A 19,687-nucleotide genomic window follows, 5' to 3' on the forward strand; every position below is an offset into this window, starting at 1 on the left:
GGTAATGACCCACACCCCAATTCAAATCCCGCCACGGCAGATTGTGGAATTTGAATTCATTGAAATACCTGGAATGATGGAACTATTAAGCCATCATTGATCATTGGGAAAAAAAAAACACCTGGCTCACTAATGGCTTTCAGGGAAGGAAATCTGCCATCCCTACCTGGCCTGGCCTACATGTGACTCCAGACCAACAGCAATGTGTTGAACTCTCAGCTGCTATTTGGAATGACCAAACCAGCCACTCAGTTATATCAAGCACCACAAAGTCTCACAGAAATGACACAGCACAGACCTATTTACAGCAATACACAGCATGTGTATGGTAGAGATGCAAGAAAAATGCTCACAAACACCTTCTCAAGGGCAACGAGGAAAGGGAAGTAAATGCTGGCCCAGCCAGTCACACCCACAAACCATTAATGCATGAAGAAGATGACCACATTCAGGAAAGACAGACTGAGGTGACACAGCTTACTTTCAGCAGGGACTTAGAAGTACATCGACATGGGCATGATATTCAGGAATATGGGAAAAGGCAAAAAAAGTAATTAATTCCACATTTTATTTCCATCCGACCTGATCATCAACAATCCCCTTTTTCGCTTGTATTTTTCTCTCACTGTCTCTTTCTCAATTTATTCAACTCATTCCTTCCCCCTTCAAAACAAATATCCCTGTCACCAGCATAAATCACAATCTCTGCCAGCAGATTTCAGTTCTGATGTTTATTCAGTCGACTTGAAATGTTAACTCAATTTTTATTTCATCAGAGACTGCCAAACTGTTCACTTTCCTCAGCACTGTTCACTTCCTCAGTTTTATTTTTGTTTCAGACCTCTGACATATTTCTTTCTTTGGTTTTACTGGTTTTTTTTCAAATAAATTTCATGGGATGACAAAATCATTGGCAAAAGAAGCATTTAATGCCCATCATTAATTACCTTTAGCTGTGACCATTCGACATGACAGTTTGAAGCCAGAAACATTTTGTGGGTCTGAATTCACACTTAATTCACCCCGGGTAATAACGTTAGATTTCTTTATCAGAGGAGATCAGTGAAATGAGATAGGTTTTTTGACAAATTGCTGCTGGTTTTATGGTTGCTATTAGTTAAATTGGCCATGGTTACAATTCTTATCATTAGAATGAAAGTCCTACCACCAAATGTGATAAGATTTGAAACAATACCCGTAATAAACAATGTAATAACCAGTGTCTCTGCATTACCTGCTGAGTGACTTAACTACTCTAATATGGAGTCCCTATCGTTAGTTACTTTGAAAGCAAGAACAAGGGTGTGATCAAATTATTTGTAACTTGGAAGACTGGTCAGAAGACAGCTGGAACCATAAAGCCTGAATTTTACCAAGGCATAGATAATGGTTTATCCAGCCACAGCACAGAGGCAGGGCGGGAGATTGCAGATATTATGGCGCTGGTGTTGGACAAATTTGATGATGGAAACAATAGTAAGACATAAATCAAAAAAGGCCCTCAATGTTGTGAACAAGCCTTGTTCTCAGATGCTTGCGAAGGATGAGTCTGAAATTCATGGACAATGAAGCGAGGTTTTAATTGAAACTGAAGATAGTTGTTTCCATCTTTTCCAAATACAGGTAACAGAAATGGCAACAAAGTTGGACATGCCTTGCGGCAGTAATGACTGGACAGAGATAGAAAGGCTTACCAGGAACACCAACAACAGCGAGGATGGGATAGTAACCAGCCTGAATAATCATCAGTGCACATAGTATTCGAAGTGGTAACGGTGACCAAGATGCAGTAAGATAAATAAGACCCCAGGATAAACCCCTGCCCATTGTTGTAACATTCCAGTCTGTTGGTCTCAGATTCTGATCCATTGTTATGACATTCCAGTCTATTGTTCTCAGATTCTGATCCATTGTTGTTACATTCCAGACTATTGTTCTGACATTCTGATCCATTGTTCTAACATTCCAGTCTATTGTTCTCAGATTCTGATCCATTGTTGCAACATTCCACTCTATTGTTCTCAGATTCTGATCCATTGTTGTAACATTCCAGTCTATTGTCCTCAGATTCTGATCTCTCCACCCCCTCTCTCTGCAGCTGACAATCCCTGTTAGTGCTGTCACTGATGCTCCTGCTTATATATGGGATAAGACATAGACCAGAGAGCCTTATTTATAGGAGAGGGAAAGCTTTCTGTGACGCAGTTAGAATCCATAGAGACTGACATCAATCATAGTCACTGAACAAATAGTTCCAGTTAACCCCTTTCAATACACCTTCAGTGAACCTTTGGTTCACAATTGAAACTGGGCTGGATTGGATCTTAACATCGTTGTCTATTTGTTGTACATTCCATCACCAATTGCTCTAAAGATGTATGTGGTGAGGGAGAATGATGGATGTTTTCATTTTGCAGGTTAAGTGGCTCTGCCTTGTTGTCCACGTGCAATGCTGTAACCACCTGCATCAATACACGACCCCCCCCAAAAAAAGACAAGCAAAATGTCATTCCTGTGCTGATTGTACAAAAAAATGCTGAGCAAAATTGGGTTGGCCTTGTAGAGAAAGTGTAGGTTTCTCATTGCTGCAATAAAACAACATTGTATGTTGAAGATACAAAGTTCTTCATTGCAGTTTATGTGCTTTAAAGCAGTAACATTTACATTTCTTGATTCAATATACCAAAACTAAAATCAAATGTGTTGTGTACAATGATGCTGTTCATTAAAGCCCATGGACTAAAGAGCCAGGGACAGAATGAATGTGACATTGGTTCGGAGACAGAGAGGAATGGGGGCAGTGGCTGTTGTGACTGGACCGGAGCACAGTGATATCCCAATGTCACCAGTATTTCGCTAGCACTTATTCTGACAGATGGAAAAAAATGTAATGCAGAGCAAGGAAAGAGATTATATTTGGGAGATGGATTGCCAAACAACAATATGAACACACCATGATAATTTTAAATATAATAGGAAACTATATTTTATGTAAACACTGTTTAATCATGGGGCATGCAGAATGATAAAATTGTTCATATACGCACAGGATATTCAGAAATAAAAGCAGACAAAGATTTCAAAATGACAAGGTTTAGAGCTGGATGAACACAACAGGCCAAGCAGCATCTTAGGAGCAGAAAAGCTGACATTTTGGGATTTCAAAATGTTAGGTGTATAGGGATTTTACAGGATAATGATAGTAGGGATATAGTTCACCGCCAGCTGGTGCAGAGATGATGGGCTGAGTGACCTCCATCTTGCTGTAATTATTCTGAGATTTGTACGAAAATGCTTCAGAGCCTGAGGGGAAACACTTTCAGTGAAGGTCACAGATTGTGCCATCATGAGTAATCTATTTCTGTTGTCTCATGAAGTGCAGCTGCCTTGGAAATTTATTTTCAATCAAAATCAATTTCCTGAAATTCCTGCATTGAGGACGATATTCACAGAATATTTTAAAGAAAGAAACAGACACTGGTGTAATACACCTGTTGTCAGCCCAATGGCTCTCACAGAATCAGGGATGGACGATATTGTCCAAATATAACCAAGTTCAACATCTGGACCTATCAAGAAAAGCAAAATTCTGGAGATTAAGGAAACCTGAAATAGAAGTTAGTGGGGAAACACAATATATGAGGCAACATCTGGAGACAGATATTGAGTTAACAGATCTGGTCTGTAATGAATCTATTCTGAAAAAAGTCATATTGCAGATGCTGCTAGACATGATAATTTTTATTCCAGCATTTCTTTTCTTTCTTTTTGACTGTCACAATTTGTCTGATCTGAATCACAACAGTGAAGCTGCCATTTGAGTTGACCTTCAAGTATTTGTGAAAGATCATTAAAGGAGACATTGCAAAGTTTCTTTAATAAAGATCCCAAGTTTCGATGGCATGTTACATTGAGATAAACTGCCATGAAAAGTTTGAACTCAGTGGCACTGATATCGCACAATCAGTCCTCTTCTTGAAAACGATGTGGATCCTTAACTCAATGACATATCGTGCTCCTGATTTCGCTGGGGTCACACTCATCCAGCAAAGTCTTACCTTTCTGAGACTTTGGGCTCAACTTTGAAAACATAAAATTTCCTGATATTTTTAATAGGACGCACTCAACCATGGGTTTTAGCAGGCACCAGCAAAGGCTGAGTTTATTTGACATCACCAATAGCTCTGGAGAAAGTAATAGTGAGCTGCCTTCCTGAAACACTTCCAATCCAAATGCTGCAGACATGCACACAGAGCTGTTTGTTAGGGATTCCAGGATTTTTTTTCAATACATTATAGTCAAGGAACAGCAATTTAGTGCCTATGCAGGACGACAAGTGACTTGAATGACTACTTTCAGAGACTGATTTCCCCATTGTCGAGTCGAGGACATTACCAGTGCAGGATTGTCTCCAATTTGCATTGATCACATTTTTGTTCAGGGTCCACAATGCCATAATGAGTGAAGTAACATGGGTGGCATGGGAAGTTACTGTGATCTCACTTCAAATGATGTTGGAACATGAGTTAAAACACTAAAGAGTGAAAGTGCAGAACACTGTGCTCATTGTTCTCACAATATTCCAAAGCTTTTTTTTCGGTACGGACTTCCGATTCTGTCAGCAGATGTTTGTACTATTTGTGATGAGGCTAGTTGGTGTCTGGATTGCACTGCTTAGGAGCGTGGTTGAGGCAGGTAACATCCCAAACTTTAAAAGCATTTGGATCAGCACCTTTTGGTGTAGTCTCAATAGGCCTTTTCTCAATTGTATGGTTCTGTGTGGGAGCAGCCATGAAAGATCTGATGTATTCTGAAGTACTGGCCAATGGTACTTGTTTGTCTGTTCCATCAACTGTGCTCAAGATGTGTTTCAAAACAGCATCACTCAGAAAATATCAGCACTCACTCAGCCGAGGACAGCCCAGCTATCTCTGAAGACATACAGGATTTTTCAAATGGTCAGTGCAAGATTATTCCAACAGTTTGTCGTCATTATTTTAATGAAACCAATAAAATGGATACAGCTTTCCCTTCATTAGAATAAAATATTTTAGCTGTTATGGCGTCATTCCTAAAAGATGAATAAGCTCCTTCTTCCCATGCACACACTTTGAGAATGTATTTGTTTTCCTGCCGGTTTTTAATCCTCACTCCACTCCACTGCTGTTTCCATGATCTGGTTCCATGTTCGTGCCACTCGAATATACATTTCCAAAGAGAATGTTTCTGTTTGAGCCAAGATTGTGAATGCTTACAAACTAACAGATCATATTCCTCAGCACCACTTCACAGTCCTCAGTTCCTGCAGGAGTCTATGTCGTTATTCCAAAATATGTGGCACCATTCAGGTTTAGCTGATGAATGGCTAACACGAACAGTTCTTCAACGTTGCCGGGCAGGAATTATCTCCAACAGGAGGCAATCCAAAAGCACCACCTTGATATTCAATGATGTAATCAACTTCCAGTGACAAATATCCTGTGTGTAACTATTCATCAGAAATTCACCAAATCATAGAGTCAGAAAGTTGTGAAGAATGGAAACAGAGGCTTCAGTTCACTTCATTCATACCAATTACATATACCCAATAAATCTTGTCCCATTTGCTAGCTTTTGACCCGTATCCTTCTAAACCTTTCCTAATCACAGACCCATCTTTTCAAATGTTGTTATTGTACCAAACTCCATTACATCTCCTTGCATCTCATTCCAAACACTCACCTCCCTCTGTCTGAAAAAGTTACCCCTGAGGTTCCTTCTAAATCTTTTCCAGCTCACCTTAAACTCGCACCCTCTAATTTTGGACTCCCCCACCCCGCTGAAAACACCTTGTCTAGATACCCTATCTATTCTCCTCCTGACTTTATAAATATCAGTAAGTGCACCCCTCAGCTTCCGAATCTCCAGGCAAAAGCCTATTCAGTTTCTCCCTGCAGCTCAAACCGTCCAACCCAGGCAACATTCTTATCAATCTTTTCTGAACCTTTTCAGTTTTCACAAAATCCTTCCGATAGCAGGGAGACGAGAATTGCATGCAATATTCCAAAAGTGGCCTAACCAGTGCACAGCCGCAACAGGACCTCGCAACAACTACACGCAATGCACTGGCCAATAAAGGCAAGTTGTACCAAATGCAACAGGAGTAGACTCCCAACTTTAAGGGCATTTAAATGGGCATTGGATAAACATATGGATGATCATGGGATAGTGTAGTTTAGATGGACTTTAGATTGTTTCACATTTCGGCACAACATCGAGGGCCGAAGGGCCTGTACTGCACTGTAATATTCTATGTTCTATGTTAAATGCTTTCTTTACTATCCTATCTATCTCTTAATCCACTTTCAAGGAACCAAGTGCCTGCACACCAGGACTCATTGCTCAGCAATACTCCCCAGGGCCTTACCATTTAGAGTACAAGTGCTGCCCCAATTTGATTTCCAAAATGCAACATGTCAGATTTATTCAATTTAAATCTACCTACCATTCCTTGGTCCATTGTCCCATCTGATCAAGATCCCATTGTACTCTGAAGTAACCTTTTAAAATGTCCACTACATTTCCAATTTGGTGAACTTCCAGCTGGAATTTTTCAAGGTCAATTAATGCCGGTCCAGCTACACTAAAATCCCAAATGAATTTAAAAGGTCTGATTTTCCAGAAAAAAATATTGATCTATGGAGCTAATTGCTGTCTTTGAGGTTTTCGGATATATTTGCAAAATGCAGTTCATGCATAATGTGAAAGAAAAAGACAAATCACAGCTCAGGTCACAGATCATTAAAGATAACGCAGCATTGTTTTGAAGCAGCTGGAGGAGCACTCAAAATGCTATGCCCAGTGGGTGTTGACTTCAAGATAAGTGTGATTAATGTAGTTTTGTTTTTTTGATTGGAATAGACTTGTTGATGTGAAGGTCCTGTTTTTATGCTGAATGGCTCTCTGACCTTAATTTTTGAAAACAGAAAAAGCAGTCTCACAATTTCCATAATACGTCAGCTTTTGTGCTCCTGAGATGCTACTTGGCCTCCTGTGTTCATCGAGCTTCACACTTTGTTATTTGGATTCTCCAGCATCTGCAGTTCCCATTATCTCTGATCACAATTTCCATATGATGTGAGCATCAAGTGGTGAGGATTACAATCTCCAAGACCACACAGCATCCTGGCTTGAATCTATATCATTGTCCATTCACTGACACTTCTTCAGAGTCCTGAAAGTCTCCATGAAACATATGTTAGTGTCCCTGGGTTTCACCATCATATTCTGAATGGAAATTAGACAGAGGCAATAAATGCTTGTCTTGCGAACAAAAGTCATCTCAACACTCCAAATAAAAGTAATCTGTACTATTAAAGACATATATTCAGCCCAATCTGTTTACTCCAGCAGTTTTATTGAGATATTAACTTTGATCTGTCTCTCTGATCTTGCTGAAAAACCATGAAGCTTTCCTGAGTATTTTCATAGTGTCGTTTAAAAATCGTATTTGGAAGTTGTACCCATCATTCTGAAAGGCAGAGCCTTCGTGGCCATGTGAAAACTTGGATCAGCAGTAAGTGATGAGAAAAATCAAACCAAGTCCTCCATGCGGTGAGCTCTTGAATGATGTGGCCTCAAATAAACGTTCCTCTCCACCCCTTATAACATTGGTGTGTTATTCTCAGTCAAGAATCTGTCTGCCTCTCCCTTAAGAATATTCAATGATTTATCCTCCATCTCTCTCTGGAAAGATTTCCATAAACACACAATCCTTTGAAAGGGTAAAAGAAATAAGTCACCATTGTCTAACTGAGATATTCTCCAGTTTTACAGTTCATCCACTGGTGGTAATCTCGTGCACAAATGGAAATAATGTTTCAGCATTCAACTTGAAAAGACTGCTCGGAATATTTTGCGTTTAAACAAGATGGCGTGTCTTCGCCTAAAGTCCAATAAATCCAGGGCCAGTCTGGTCATGATTTCCTCTGAAGATAAATACTTCTCAAAGGAATCAGTTCGGTGAATCATCCCTGGATGGCTTCTGATTTCATCATGCACACAGCCTAATGCAGTCTCACCATTACCCTGGAAAAGTGGCCAAAAAGTGTCCTCTTCGGCCTTGAAACTGCTCGACCATGCCCAGCAGCAAACCAGGTACTACAGCCACATCACCTTCCTTAGTACCTGCCTATGGAACCAGATCATCCCCATTGGACTACAGTCCACATTCAAGCCTTCCCAATTTGGTCCCAAATGTGACAATGTCTACATCCAGAACATTAAGACACTTCAGAAGCACCTTTCCCTGTGACTCCTGAAACACACACTCGCAGAAATGCGATGGCAACTCCAGGCACTGCAATCCAGCCTACCCCAGCTCAGAGCCTCCCTCTCTCAGACCTGCAAAGGACCTCACCTGTTTTTTTTTTATTCTTCATAGGATCTAGGACCTGAACTCACAATTCTACTCAGCTTCAGTAGAGACAAAAAACCGGAAGTACAGTAAACTTCCTGGTGCCTACCATCCAAAACGGGCAACCTACACCTCCCAAATCCCCAACCCGACACAAGAACTCGCCCACAATGTGCCCGCCAGCTTTGGCCATGTGGCCACTCTCGGAGCAACTGGGGATGGCGGCACATCCTCCGCCGCAGGATACCCTGTTTCCGGGACAGCGAATGCCACCACCTCCATTTCCATGTCCAACACCATAGACACTGAGGACACACCTACCGTCAACACAGCTGCCTCCTCCTACCCTGCTCCTCCCACCACCAGCGCAAACGGCACTCCGCCCACCACCGATCCAACTCCGCCCATGCCCATGCACCTCCACCCACAACCATCTCCGATGTCACTCCACCCACAGCCTCCACAGCTAGCAGCTCCAGAGGAGACAGAAACACTGAGCCGTGTCGAGTCTTCACCATCCCCACAGACCTCCCCCTTACTGAGGACAAACGATCAGTCCTCAGTATGGGGCTCACCTTTGTCTCCCTTCACCCACACATCAATCAATACTGGTCACGCTTGGACGTTGAGTAGGTTTTCCGCCGCCTCTGCCTCCATGCTTACTTCTCTAACCGTGAGCCTAACCCTCCCTCTACTGACCCCTTCATTCACCTCCAATGCACCCCCTCCTCCTGGGCATCATCGAAGGTCCTCTACCCTCCCTCGACCTCTTCATCACCAACTGCCATCGTGACATCAAATGCCTCAACCTCTCCACCCCTCGCACTCACTCCAACCTCTTCCCTGCAGAACGTACAGCCCTCTGCTCCAATCCCAACCTCACCATAAAACCCATGGACAAGGAAGGCACAGTTGTGGTACGGTGCACTGACCTCTACATCGCTGAGGTTACACGCCAACTCTCCAACACCACCTCCTACTGACCCCTTAATCATGGCCCCACGCCTGACTATCAAAGCATCATGTCCCAAACCATCCACAATCTCATCATCTCAGATGACCTCCCACCCACAGCCTCCAACCTCATCATTCCCCAACCCTGCAATGGCCGCTTCTATCTCCTTTCCAAAATCCACAAACCTGCCTGCCCTGGTTGACCCATTATCTCTGCCTGCTCCTGCCCCACTGAACTTATCTCCACCGAACTGGAATTCATTTTTTCACCCTTAGACCAGGAACTCCCTACCTATGTCTGTGAGACCACCCAAGCTCTCCATCTCCTACAAAACTTACAATTCCCCAGTCCCCAACACTTCATCTTTACCATGGACGCCCAGTTCCTATACACCCACATTCCCCATGCTTCTTCCTATCCCGCAGGCCCAACCAGTGCCCCAACGCTGACACCCTCATCCGCCTTGCCAAACCCGTCCTCACCCTCAACACCTTCTCTTTCAATTCCTCCCACTACCTACAAAAGGGGTGGCCATGGGTACCTACATGGACCCAAGCTGTGCCTGCCTCTTTGTAGGTTATGTGGAACAATCCCTCTTCCATACTTACACAGGCCCTAAACTCCACCTCTTCCTCCATTACAGTGATGACGACATCCACGCCGCCTCTTGCATCCACGAGGAGCTCAAACAGTTCATTCACTTCACTGACACCTTCCACCACACCCTTAAGTTCACCTGGACCATCTCTAATGCCTCTCCCTCCTTCCTGAATCTCTCTGTCTCCATCTCTGGCAACCACCCAGAAACCAATATCCATTTCAAGCGCACTGACTCCCACAGCTACCTGTAATACACCTCCTCCCACCCACCTTCCTGCAAAAATGCCATCCCCTATTCCCAATTCTGCCGCAACTGCTCCCAGGTTGATGAGTTCCACCCCTGTACATCTCAGATGTCCTCGTTTATCAAGGACGGCAACCTCCCCCGACTCAGTGGTTGAGAACTCCCTCGACCGCGTCTCCCACATTTTGAACAACTCATCCCTCACACCCCGTCCCCACCCTTGTCTGCTTTCCGGATGGACTACTCTCTCCGTGACTCTCTTGTCTGCTCCACACTCTCCTCCAGCCCCACCACACCCGGCACTTTTCCCTGCAACCGCAGAAAGTGCTCCAGCTGCCCCTACCCCTCACCTCGATCCCAGGCCGCACATCTGATAATGTGCTAGACTGCATCTGCTGTTCCCATTGTGGCTCCGCTACATCGGAGAAACCAAGCGGAGGCTTGGGGACAACTTTGCAGATCATCAATGCTCGGTTCGCACTAAACAACTCCCCCTCCCATTCTGCAAATGACATGTCCATCCTGGGCCTCCTGTAGCGCCACACTGATGCTACCTGAAGGTTACAGAACAGCAACTCATATTCCGCTTGGGAACACTGCAGCCCAATGGTATCAATGTGGATTTCACAAGCTCCAAAATCTCCCCTCCCCCACTGCATCCAAAAACCAGCCCAGCTCGTCCCCACCTCTCTAACCTGTTCTTCCTCTCACCTGTCCCCTCCTCCCACCTTAAGCCGTACCCCCATTTCTTACCTACAAACCTCATCCTGACCGCTTGACCTGTCGTCCTTCCCGGACTGACCTATCCCCTACCTACCTTCCCACCTACACTCACCTTTACTGGCTCCATCCCCGCCTCTTTGACCTGCCTGCCTCCTCTCCACCTATCTTCTCCTACGCAGCAGCAGCTACGCACTGATGATGTCTTCTCGACTGGAGACGAAACGTTTGCAATTCATTTGCCAAACTCAGCGAACAAACCAAGAGCCAACTACCTTCTCCTCTCTCCATCTTCAGTCCGCCTCCCCCTCTCTCCCTATTTATTACAGAACCCTCCTCCCCATCCCCCTTTTCTGAAGAAGGGTCTAGGGCCGAAACACCAGCTTTTGTGCCCCTGAGATGCTGCTTGTCCTGCTGTGTCCATCCAACCCCACAGCTTGTTATCTCACACTCTCCAGCTTCCGCAGTTCCCATTGTCTCAAACCGGCGTATTCAGCTATGGAGCATGCGCACAGCTCATTGTGATTGTGAGCATGTGTACTGGGAGAGATAGCCGGAATGAAATGGTTCTCCATGAGAGCCACAAGCGGTGAGTACAGGTTAAAGGGGAGGGCAGCTTCGGTGCTGTATTCCAGCAAGAGGGCTGCGTGATTGCTCAGTTTAGGTCTCAGGTCTCAAACAGGGGTCTTCCAGTGCTGCGTTTAGTTTTCAGAGAGCCTCAGGCTTCCTCCCTGAAAGAGGCCTAGACTGCCCTGTGAGAGGGAAAGTCCTGTCAGCTTTTACCCTGTCAAGCCACTTCAGAATGTGATTACCGCAATGAGAGGTGTTCTCAGTAAAGCAGAACTCCAATGTGTACTCACTGGTCAGAGGTCTTTCCACTGCGTATTGTGTTAGCACCCTCGCTGACTTTTGTTTTGAGTTTTTAAAAAGTCATTTTTGGCTTGAATCTGAGAGTTGAATGGTGACGTCTGGACTGTGAGCAGCTGTTGTGCTCCAAAAAATACAAAATCAATTATTGGTTTCTGAGGCCAGGCCTGGAAGTCGATTGCAGGTTGTTTCTTATTGGAAAACTGTGTAGACTCTTTTGGCCATTAATAAGGTCAGCATCTGGGAACTGGTGCCAGCAAGTCTGGGAGAGAATGTTGTCAAACAGAAGGACTTTAAAACTGGGCCAAATGCACATCTTTGATGCTGAGCTGGCTGCTGGTGTGACAGAGGCTCAGAGAAAGTGGAGGGAGAGAGCTGAACAGGTTGGGGCCATGTGGTTTGGATATTGGGGTTATTCTTCACCCATCCTCCCCCCCGACAAAATCAGCCAGTTGTTTCTCTCATTGTCCCTCTTCCCCCACTTTACCACCTTCTGTACCTCCAGCCCCTATCCCACCCCTTGTTTCCCCCAGTATCAGCAAACTTCCAAAGATATTTCTGAAATACTCTGTTACTTTTCTCAGGGCATTCAACAACTTGAAAACTGGATTGAAAATGAGAGACAGAGCAGCCACTGCAGAAGCTTCCAAAATCACTCTGCACTTTCTTGAACTGCTGCAATCCACGTGGTGATGTAGCTCCCATGTTGCAAATTGGTAAGGAGTTGTAGGATTTTCATCCAGTGGTGATAAGGTCGTGCTGTTTTTTGTGTCAGTTGTTGTCATTTTGTTCTTATATTCCACCTTCAACAGAATAGAAACATAGAAAATAGGGACAGGCGCAGGCCATTGTAGCTTTCGATCCTTCTCCGCTAGTCACTTTGATCATGGCTGATCATTCTACTCAGCCTCCTCCCACTTTAGAGCCAGTTCTTTTGATCCCTTAAGCCACGACAACTATACATGTTATCGTCTTCTTGGAAACATCCAGTGTTCGGCCTTAACTGCTTTCTGTGGCAGCAAATTTCACAGGGTCACCAGTCTCTGTATTTTTTTAAATTTCCTCATTTCAATTCTTAACAGCCGAGTCCATGCCCCTAAGCTCCAACTCCCTGGTCATTGACAACATCCTTCCTGTATTTACCTAGAATTTTATTGGTTTCTGAGAAATCTTTCCTCGTTCTTCTAAACTCCAGTGAATTTCATCCTAACCAATCCATCCTATCCTTATATGTAAGTCTTGCCATCCCAGGAATCAGTCTGATCAACTGTTGTGAACAGCCTCTGTAGCCAGAAATTCCTTCCACAGATAAAAATTCCAAATTTACACATACCGTCCCAGGTGTGGTCTCACCAAGATCCTGTACAATTTCAGTAAGACATCCCTGCTCCTGTACTCAAATGCTCTAACTCTGCAGGTCAAAATACCATTTGCCTTCTTCACCCCCTGCTACACCTGCATGCTTACTGTCAGTGACTTGTGTTTTCCTAGTTTTGTAATCCAACTGGATAATCTCGAACTGAGACGCATTTCTCATTTAAATGACTAATTGATTGTATGAATACCTGGGATCCACCATGGACCACAGTTCCACACTGGTCACTGGTTGGCATACAAGAAATGACTGTTTATTCTGATTGTTTCTGTGTGCCAAACAGTTCTGTATCCCTGTGAATACCCAATCTCTCATGCTTTAAATTTACGTGCTAATCTCTTATGTGGGGACTTTGAATGCCTTCTCAAAGCCTACATAAGCCACATGCACTGCCTTTTCAACTCTAAATGTTACATTTTTGAAACATTCCGGCAGTTTTGTTCAATATGATTTCCCTTTCATAAATCCAGACCAACCTAATTCTGTCACTGTTTTCCAGTGTTAGGCTCAGGTTCATAGTTCTCAGGCTTCTCCCACATCCCTTCTAAAACAAAGGGATAATATCAGCCACTCTCCAGTCATGTCACACCCACCCATATTTATAGATGATATGAATATTTTTGCAATTTCCTCCCTTACTTCCCACAATATCCTCAGATACACTAGATCAGGTACTGGAGATTTATCAACCTTTATATTTTCTGAGACATTTAGCACTTCATCTCCTGTAATGTGAACTATTTTCAAAATATCAGAAAATATTTCTGCGTTCTCTAGCCTCCTTCATTACAACTTGTCCATGCCGACCAGGCTTCCCAAACTGAACGAGTCCCACTTGCTTGAGTTGGGTCCATATCCCTCTCAAGCTTTCCTATTCATGTACCTGTACAAATGTCTTTTAAATGTTGGAAGAGTACCTGCATCTTTCACTTCCTTTGGCAGTTCATTCCACATTGAAACAACCCTCTGTTTGAAACAGTTCCCCTTTACTGCCCTTCAAATCTTTCTCCTCTCCCATTAAAAAATACCCTCTAGTATTGGACTCCCCTATCCAAGGGAGAAGGCCCTTGCTGTTCACATTATACCCCTCACGATTTTATAAACCTCTCGAAAGTCACTGCCCAACCTCCTTTTGTCCAGTGAAGTCCCAGTCTCTCCTCATAACTCATACCCTCCAATACTGGTAACCTATAGACTATAAGTGTAGCATGAAGCCACCCAGAGTAGAAAGTTAATCCAGCCATGAGAAGCATCACCTACCCTCCATCTCTTTGGCTCTTCGTCAAATAGTCTGGCAATAAGAACTGTCCAGATTTAGGCATGAACAGGGAACGTTTCAGCTTGCTTTCTCCAGCTCCCTAGTCTTGAAATCACCCTCCCAAATGAAAAGGGATCTTCCATTCACCTTATCTGTACTCTTCATGATTTTATAAACATATAAATCACCCCTCCATTCTTAGACTGCAAAGGAAAAATGCCTTAACTGATCAAGCCTCTCCTTATGATTCTCAACCTCCATTCCTGGCAACTTCCTGCTAAATCTTTGCTGAATCCTCCCCAGGTTGATGATATCCTTTGAAGAACAGGAGATCTGAAGTGGACACATTACTCCAGAAGAGGCCTCACTGATGTTCTGCACGATTTTAACATGACGTCCCACGTCCTATACTCAAAAGGTCTGAGCAGTGAAGGCAAGCAGGCTAAACACCGACTTAACCACACTTTCTTCATGTGACACTAACCTCACAGAATTAAGGGCCTGAACCCTGAGGTCTCTCTGTTCGACAACACTAACCCCAAGGCCCTACGTTTAATTGTACAAATACTGATCTTGTTTGTTTTACCAAAATGAAATACTGCACCTTTATCCAAATTAAACACTACCTGCCATTCCTCAGCCTCTTAACCCTATAAATCAAGATCTCTTTGTAATCTTGGACAGCCTATTTCACTGTCCACTATCCTGCCTATTTTGGTGTCATCTGCAAACTTACTGACCATGTCTCCACTATTCTCATCTAAATCGCTTTTTATATAAAGTCAAACAAAATTGGAGCGATCACTGACCCCTGTGGAACATTTCTGGGAACAGGCTTCCGGTCTGATAAACAACCCTCCACACCAGTCCCTGTGTCCTGTCACTAAGCCATATTTGTATCCAGTTGACAAGCTCCCCCCGAGTCCCATATGATCTAACTTTACTAATTAGTCCACCTTGTGGAACCTTGTCAAAGGCTTTACTCTTGTCAAAATAAACTACGTCCACCACTCCGCCCTCAATAATCTTCTTTGCTACTTCTCCAAAAAACTCAAATCAACTCATCATTCCTTGCCTCTCCAAATACATAAATCCTACATTTGACAATCACCTTCGACTACATACCCCAAACCGAAGTCAGACTCAGGTCTACAGCTCCCAGGCTTCTGCTGATGTCCCTTAAACAAAGGCACAATTTTAGCCACTCTCCAGTGATCTGGCACCTCACCTGTAATTATAGATGATGCAAATCTTTCTGCAAAGGGACCCCATGTTTTCTCTTTAACTTCCCACAACATGATCTGATGCACTCGAGCAGGGCCTGGAGGTTTAAAGTCAGAGTGTAATACAGCATGGAAACAGGCCCTTCGGCCCAAACTGGTCTGTGCTGACTATGGTGCCCGCTCAGCAATTTCTGATTGCCTGCATTTGGTCCTCATCCCCCTCTAAACACTTTCCATCCGTGTACCTGTCCAAATGTGTTCTAAATGTTGCTATTGTACATGTCTCACCACATTCTCTGGCAGCCCATTCCAACAATGCTCCACTGTCTGTGTGAAGAAGTTGCTCCTCACGTCCTTCTTAAATCTGCCCCCTCTCACCTTAAATCTGTACACTCTAGTTTTCCATTCCCCATTCCTGGGAAAAAGACTACATACATTCATCCTATCTATGCCCCTCATGATTTTATTCACCTCAGTAAGATCACTGCTCATTCTCCTCCATTCCAAGGAATAAAGTCCAATCGTGGCCAACCTCTCCTTAGAACTTGCATACTATTCCGAGCAACATCCTTGTAACTCGTCTTTGCACATTTTCCAGTTTAACTAGGCCTTTCTTGTAACAGGGTGACCAAAACTGTACACCACACTGCAAATGTGGCCTCACCAATGACCTGCACATCTTTAACATAACATCCCAACTCTTATATGCAGTGCATCGACTGAAGAAGGCCAGCATGCTAAATGCTTTCTTCACCACCCTGTCTACCTGTGATGCTGCTTTCAACCAACTATGTACTTGTGCTTCCCGGTTTCACTGCTCCATGATATTCCTCAGAACCATACCATTCACTGTATAACTCCTACCTTGGCTGAACTTTCCAAAGGCCAACACCTCAGGCTTAGCAGTATTGAATTTCATTTGGCAATCCTCAGCCCACTTCCCCATCTGATCACAATTCCCCTGTAATTTTTGATACCTCAACGATACCTCTTAAGTTTGCAGATGATACAAAATTACTAATCATGCCATATACATTCACATCCAGATCATTTATGGAAGTGACAAACAACAAAAATCCCAGTATCGACCCCCCGTGGCACACCATTAGCCACAGGCCTCCAGTCCAAGAACCAAAGTTCAGCCATCACGCTGTGCTTCCTACCATCGACCCCAATTTTGAATCCCATGAGTTGGCTCTCCCTGGATCCCACACAACCGAACCTTCATGACTAGGCTGCCGTATAGGACCTTGTTGAAGGCCTTACTAAAGTCCATATAGATAGCATTCACTGCCCTAACCTCATCAATCCTCTTGCTTACCTCCTCAAAAAACTTGAATAGATTTGTCAGACATGATTTCTGTGCACAAATCCATGCTGACTAACCCTATTCAGATCTTGAATATCCCAGCTTTGGTTGATTGACTCCCTGAATATCATCTTCAATACCTTGTCTACCACTGGTTCACTGGCCTGTCATTCCCTGGCTGGTCTTTGCTACCTTTCTTAACCAATGGGACAACATTAGCCACCCTCCAGTCTTCTGGAATTTCTGTCGTGAGAAAAGATGAAGGGAAAAATCTCTGCAAGGGTCTCTGCAATTTCTTCCCCAGCCTCCCACAGTGTCTGAAGATGGACTTCATCAGATCCAGTGGATTTATCAACCTTAATGTGCTTTATGGCTGCAAACACCACCTCGATGGTCCAAAACATCCCCACTTGCTTCCCTTGTTTCCTTAGCATCCATGATTCTTTGCTTAGTAAATACTGAGGAGAAATATTCATGAAAAATCTCCCCCATCTCCATGAGCTGTTTTCAAACCAAAATATTTCTACCCCTGACTTGTCCCCCCTCCATTTCTTTCTCAACAGTAAAACCTGATGCAATATATTCCTTTCAAATCTCTCTCCTCTCCTGATGCTCAACACAGAGTTGACCTCTTTCATCTTCATGGAGCCCTGCTCACTCTCTCGGTGCTCTCTTGCTTTTAATGCACTTGTAGAAAGTGTTTGAATTATTCTTAAGCTTATCAACCAAGGCAGTTTCATGTTGCCTTTTGCCGTCCTGATCTCCTGTTTAAGAATTCCCCAGACACTATTTACGCTTTCAAGAGATTCATTTGAGCCATTTTTTTATATCTACTAATTTATTTTTTTTTAAATTCCTGACTAAAACCTGAGTATCTTTTTTCACCCATTATTCTCTGATCCTACCAACCTTACCTTTCACATTTAGAGATGTAATGACTCTGAATTGTCACTTTTTCGAAAGACCCCCTCCCGCCCAACTTATCAGACATCCTTATACCTGCCGTCTACTCATGTCAACGTTTGAAAGTTATAAAAACTGAAGCTGCTGGAAAAGCTTAGCAGGTCTGGCAGCATCTGTGAAGGACAAATCGGAGTTAATGTTGCGGGTCTGTTAATCCTTCCTCAGAAGTGTTGAAAGTTCTTTTCTTATAGCATTAAAATTTGCCTTACTCCAGTTAAAGCTTTTACTTTTTCTGGAAGGCATATCCTGTTCCATAATTCTTTAAAACTGATCGTAATTCTGTCACAAGACTCAGAGTTTCCCTGTACTGTCACTTCAGTCACTTGCTACGCCTTATTTTTTTTTCCATAGGAGCATCGATTTATTGATAAAGAAAAATTTCTTGAACACATTTCAGAAAATACTCCCCATCTAAACCTTTTACACAATGGCAGTCCCGGTAAATGTTTGGAAACTGAAAATCACCAACTATTATAACCTTGTTATTCTTACACATATCTGAGATCCCTCTGCATATTTGTTCCTCAGTTTCCCTCTGACTATTAGGAAGCCTATGGTACAATCCCATCAGATGGTTGTTCCTTTCTTACTTCTTATTTCTAATTTCAACATATGTTTTCATGGGATGATTTTTCAGAAACATCTCTTCTAGTGATGGCAGCAATGTTTTCCTTATTTAAAAAAAAATCCTGCGATTGGCCCATATTCGCTCCAAATCATTCAAATTCATGTACTGACCTGAATGTTTTTCAAACATTGTAACTACCCACATCCATCACTTCCTCTGGCAGTTCATTCCACACACTGAGCACTCTGTATAAAACAAAAAGATGCCCGTCATGCCTTTTTAAAAATCTTTCTCCTCTCATTTTAAAAATATGCCCCTGATTTTGAAATCCCGCACCTGAGGGAAACGACCTTTGGTATTCCTTATCTGTGTCTCTCATTATTTTATTAAACCCGCATAAGGTCATCGCTCAACGTCTTACCTTCCCGTGAAAGAAGTTCCCACCAATCCAGCGTATATTTATAACTCAACCCCACCATTCCTGGCAATATCGTGTTAAGTTTTTTTTCCAAACCCACTCCAGTTTGACAATATTCACTCCCATAACAGGACGATCAGAGCAGCACACAGTGCTCCAGAAGAAGACTCGCCAACATCACTTCCCAACTCCTGTACTCAAAGGCCTGAGCAATGAAGACAAGTGTGCTAAATGCCTTCCTAACCACCCTGTCTACTTGTGATGCAAATTTCAAAGAATGATGTACCTGAAAACTGAGGGTTTTTTTTTCTGATCTGCAACACTACGCAGAGTCCAACCACTAATTGTGCAAGTCCTGCCTTTGTGAAGTATTGCATTTTGGGAGAACAAACATTTATTCAAATAAAATTCAATCTGCCATTCCTCAGCCCATTGCCCCAATTGATTAAGATCTCTCTGAAATCCAGAAAGCCACTAGGCCATCTCCCTTGTTATGACAACAAATAATCATCAAGGAGAGGATGTTCTGCTTCATTTGTACAAGGAAGGGGTCAGACCAAATCTTGAATACCGTTTGCAGGTTTTGGTCTTCTCTTCGTTTATTCAAAGTGGCTCAGAGGAGGTTTACAAGATTGAAACCTGGAATCAGTGGGTTGTCTGAGGAAGATGGATTGGGCAGGAAAGAGGGAAAAGGATTTGTCAGGAGCTGCTGATTAAAACAGGAAACTGACGTGAGCCAGGATATAGGGTGTATTGAAGTACAGTCTGTTTGGGTTGAGCTGAGAAACACCA

This window comes from Stegostoma tigrinum, unplaced genomic scaffold (assembly GCF_030684315.1).
Source record: "Stegostoma tigrinum isolate sSteTig4 unplaced genomic scaffold, sSteTig4.hap1 scaffold_53, whole genome shotgun sequence".
Classification (NCBI taxonomy): domain Eukaryota; kingdom Metazoa; phylum Chordata; class Chondrichthyes; order Orectolobiformes; family Stegostomatidae; genus Stegostoma; species Stegostoma tigrinum.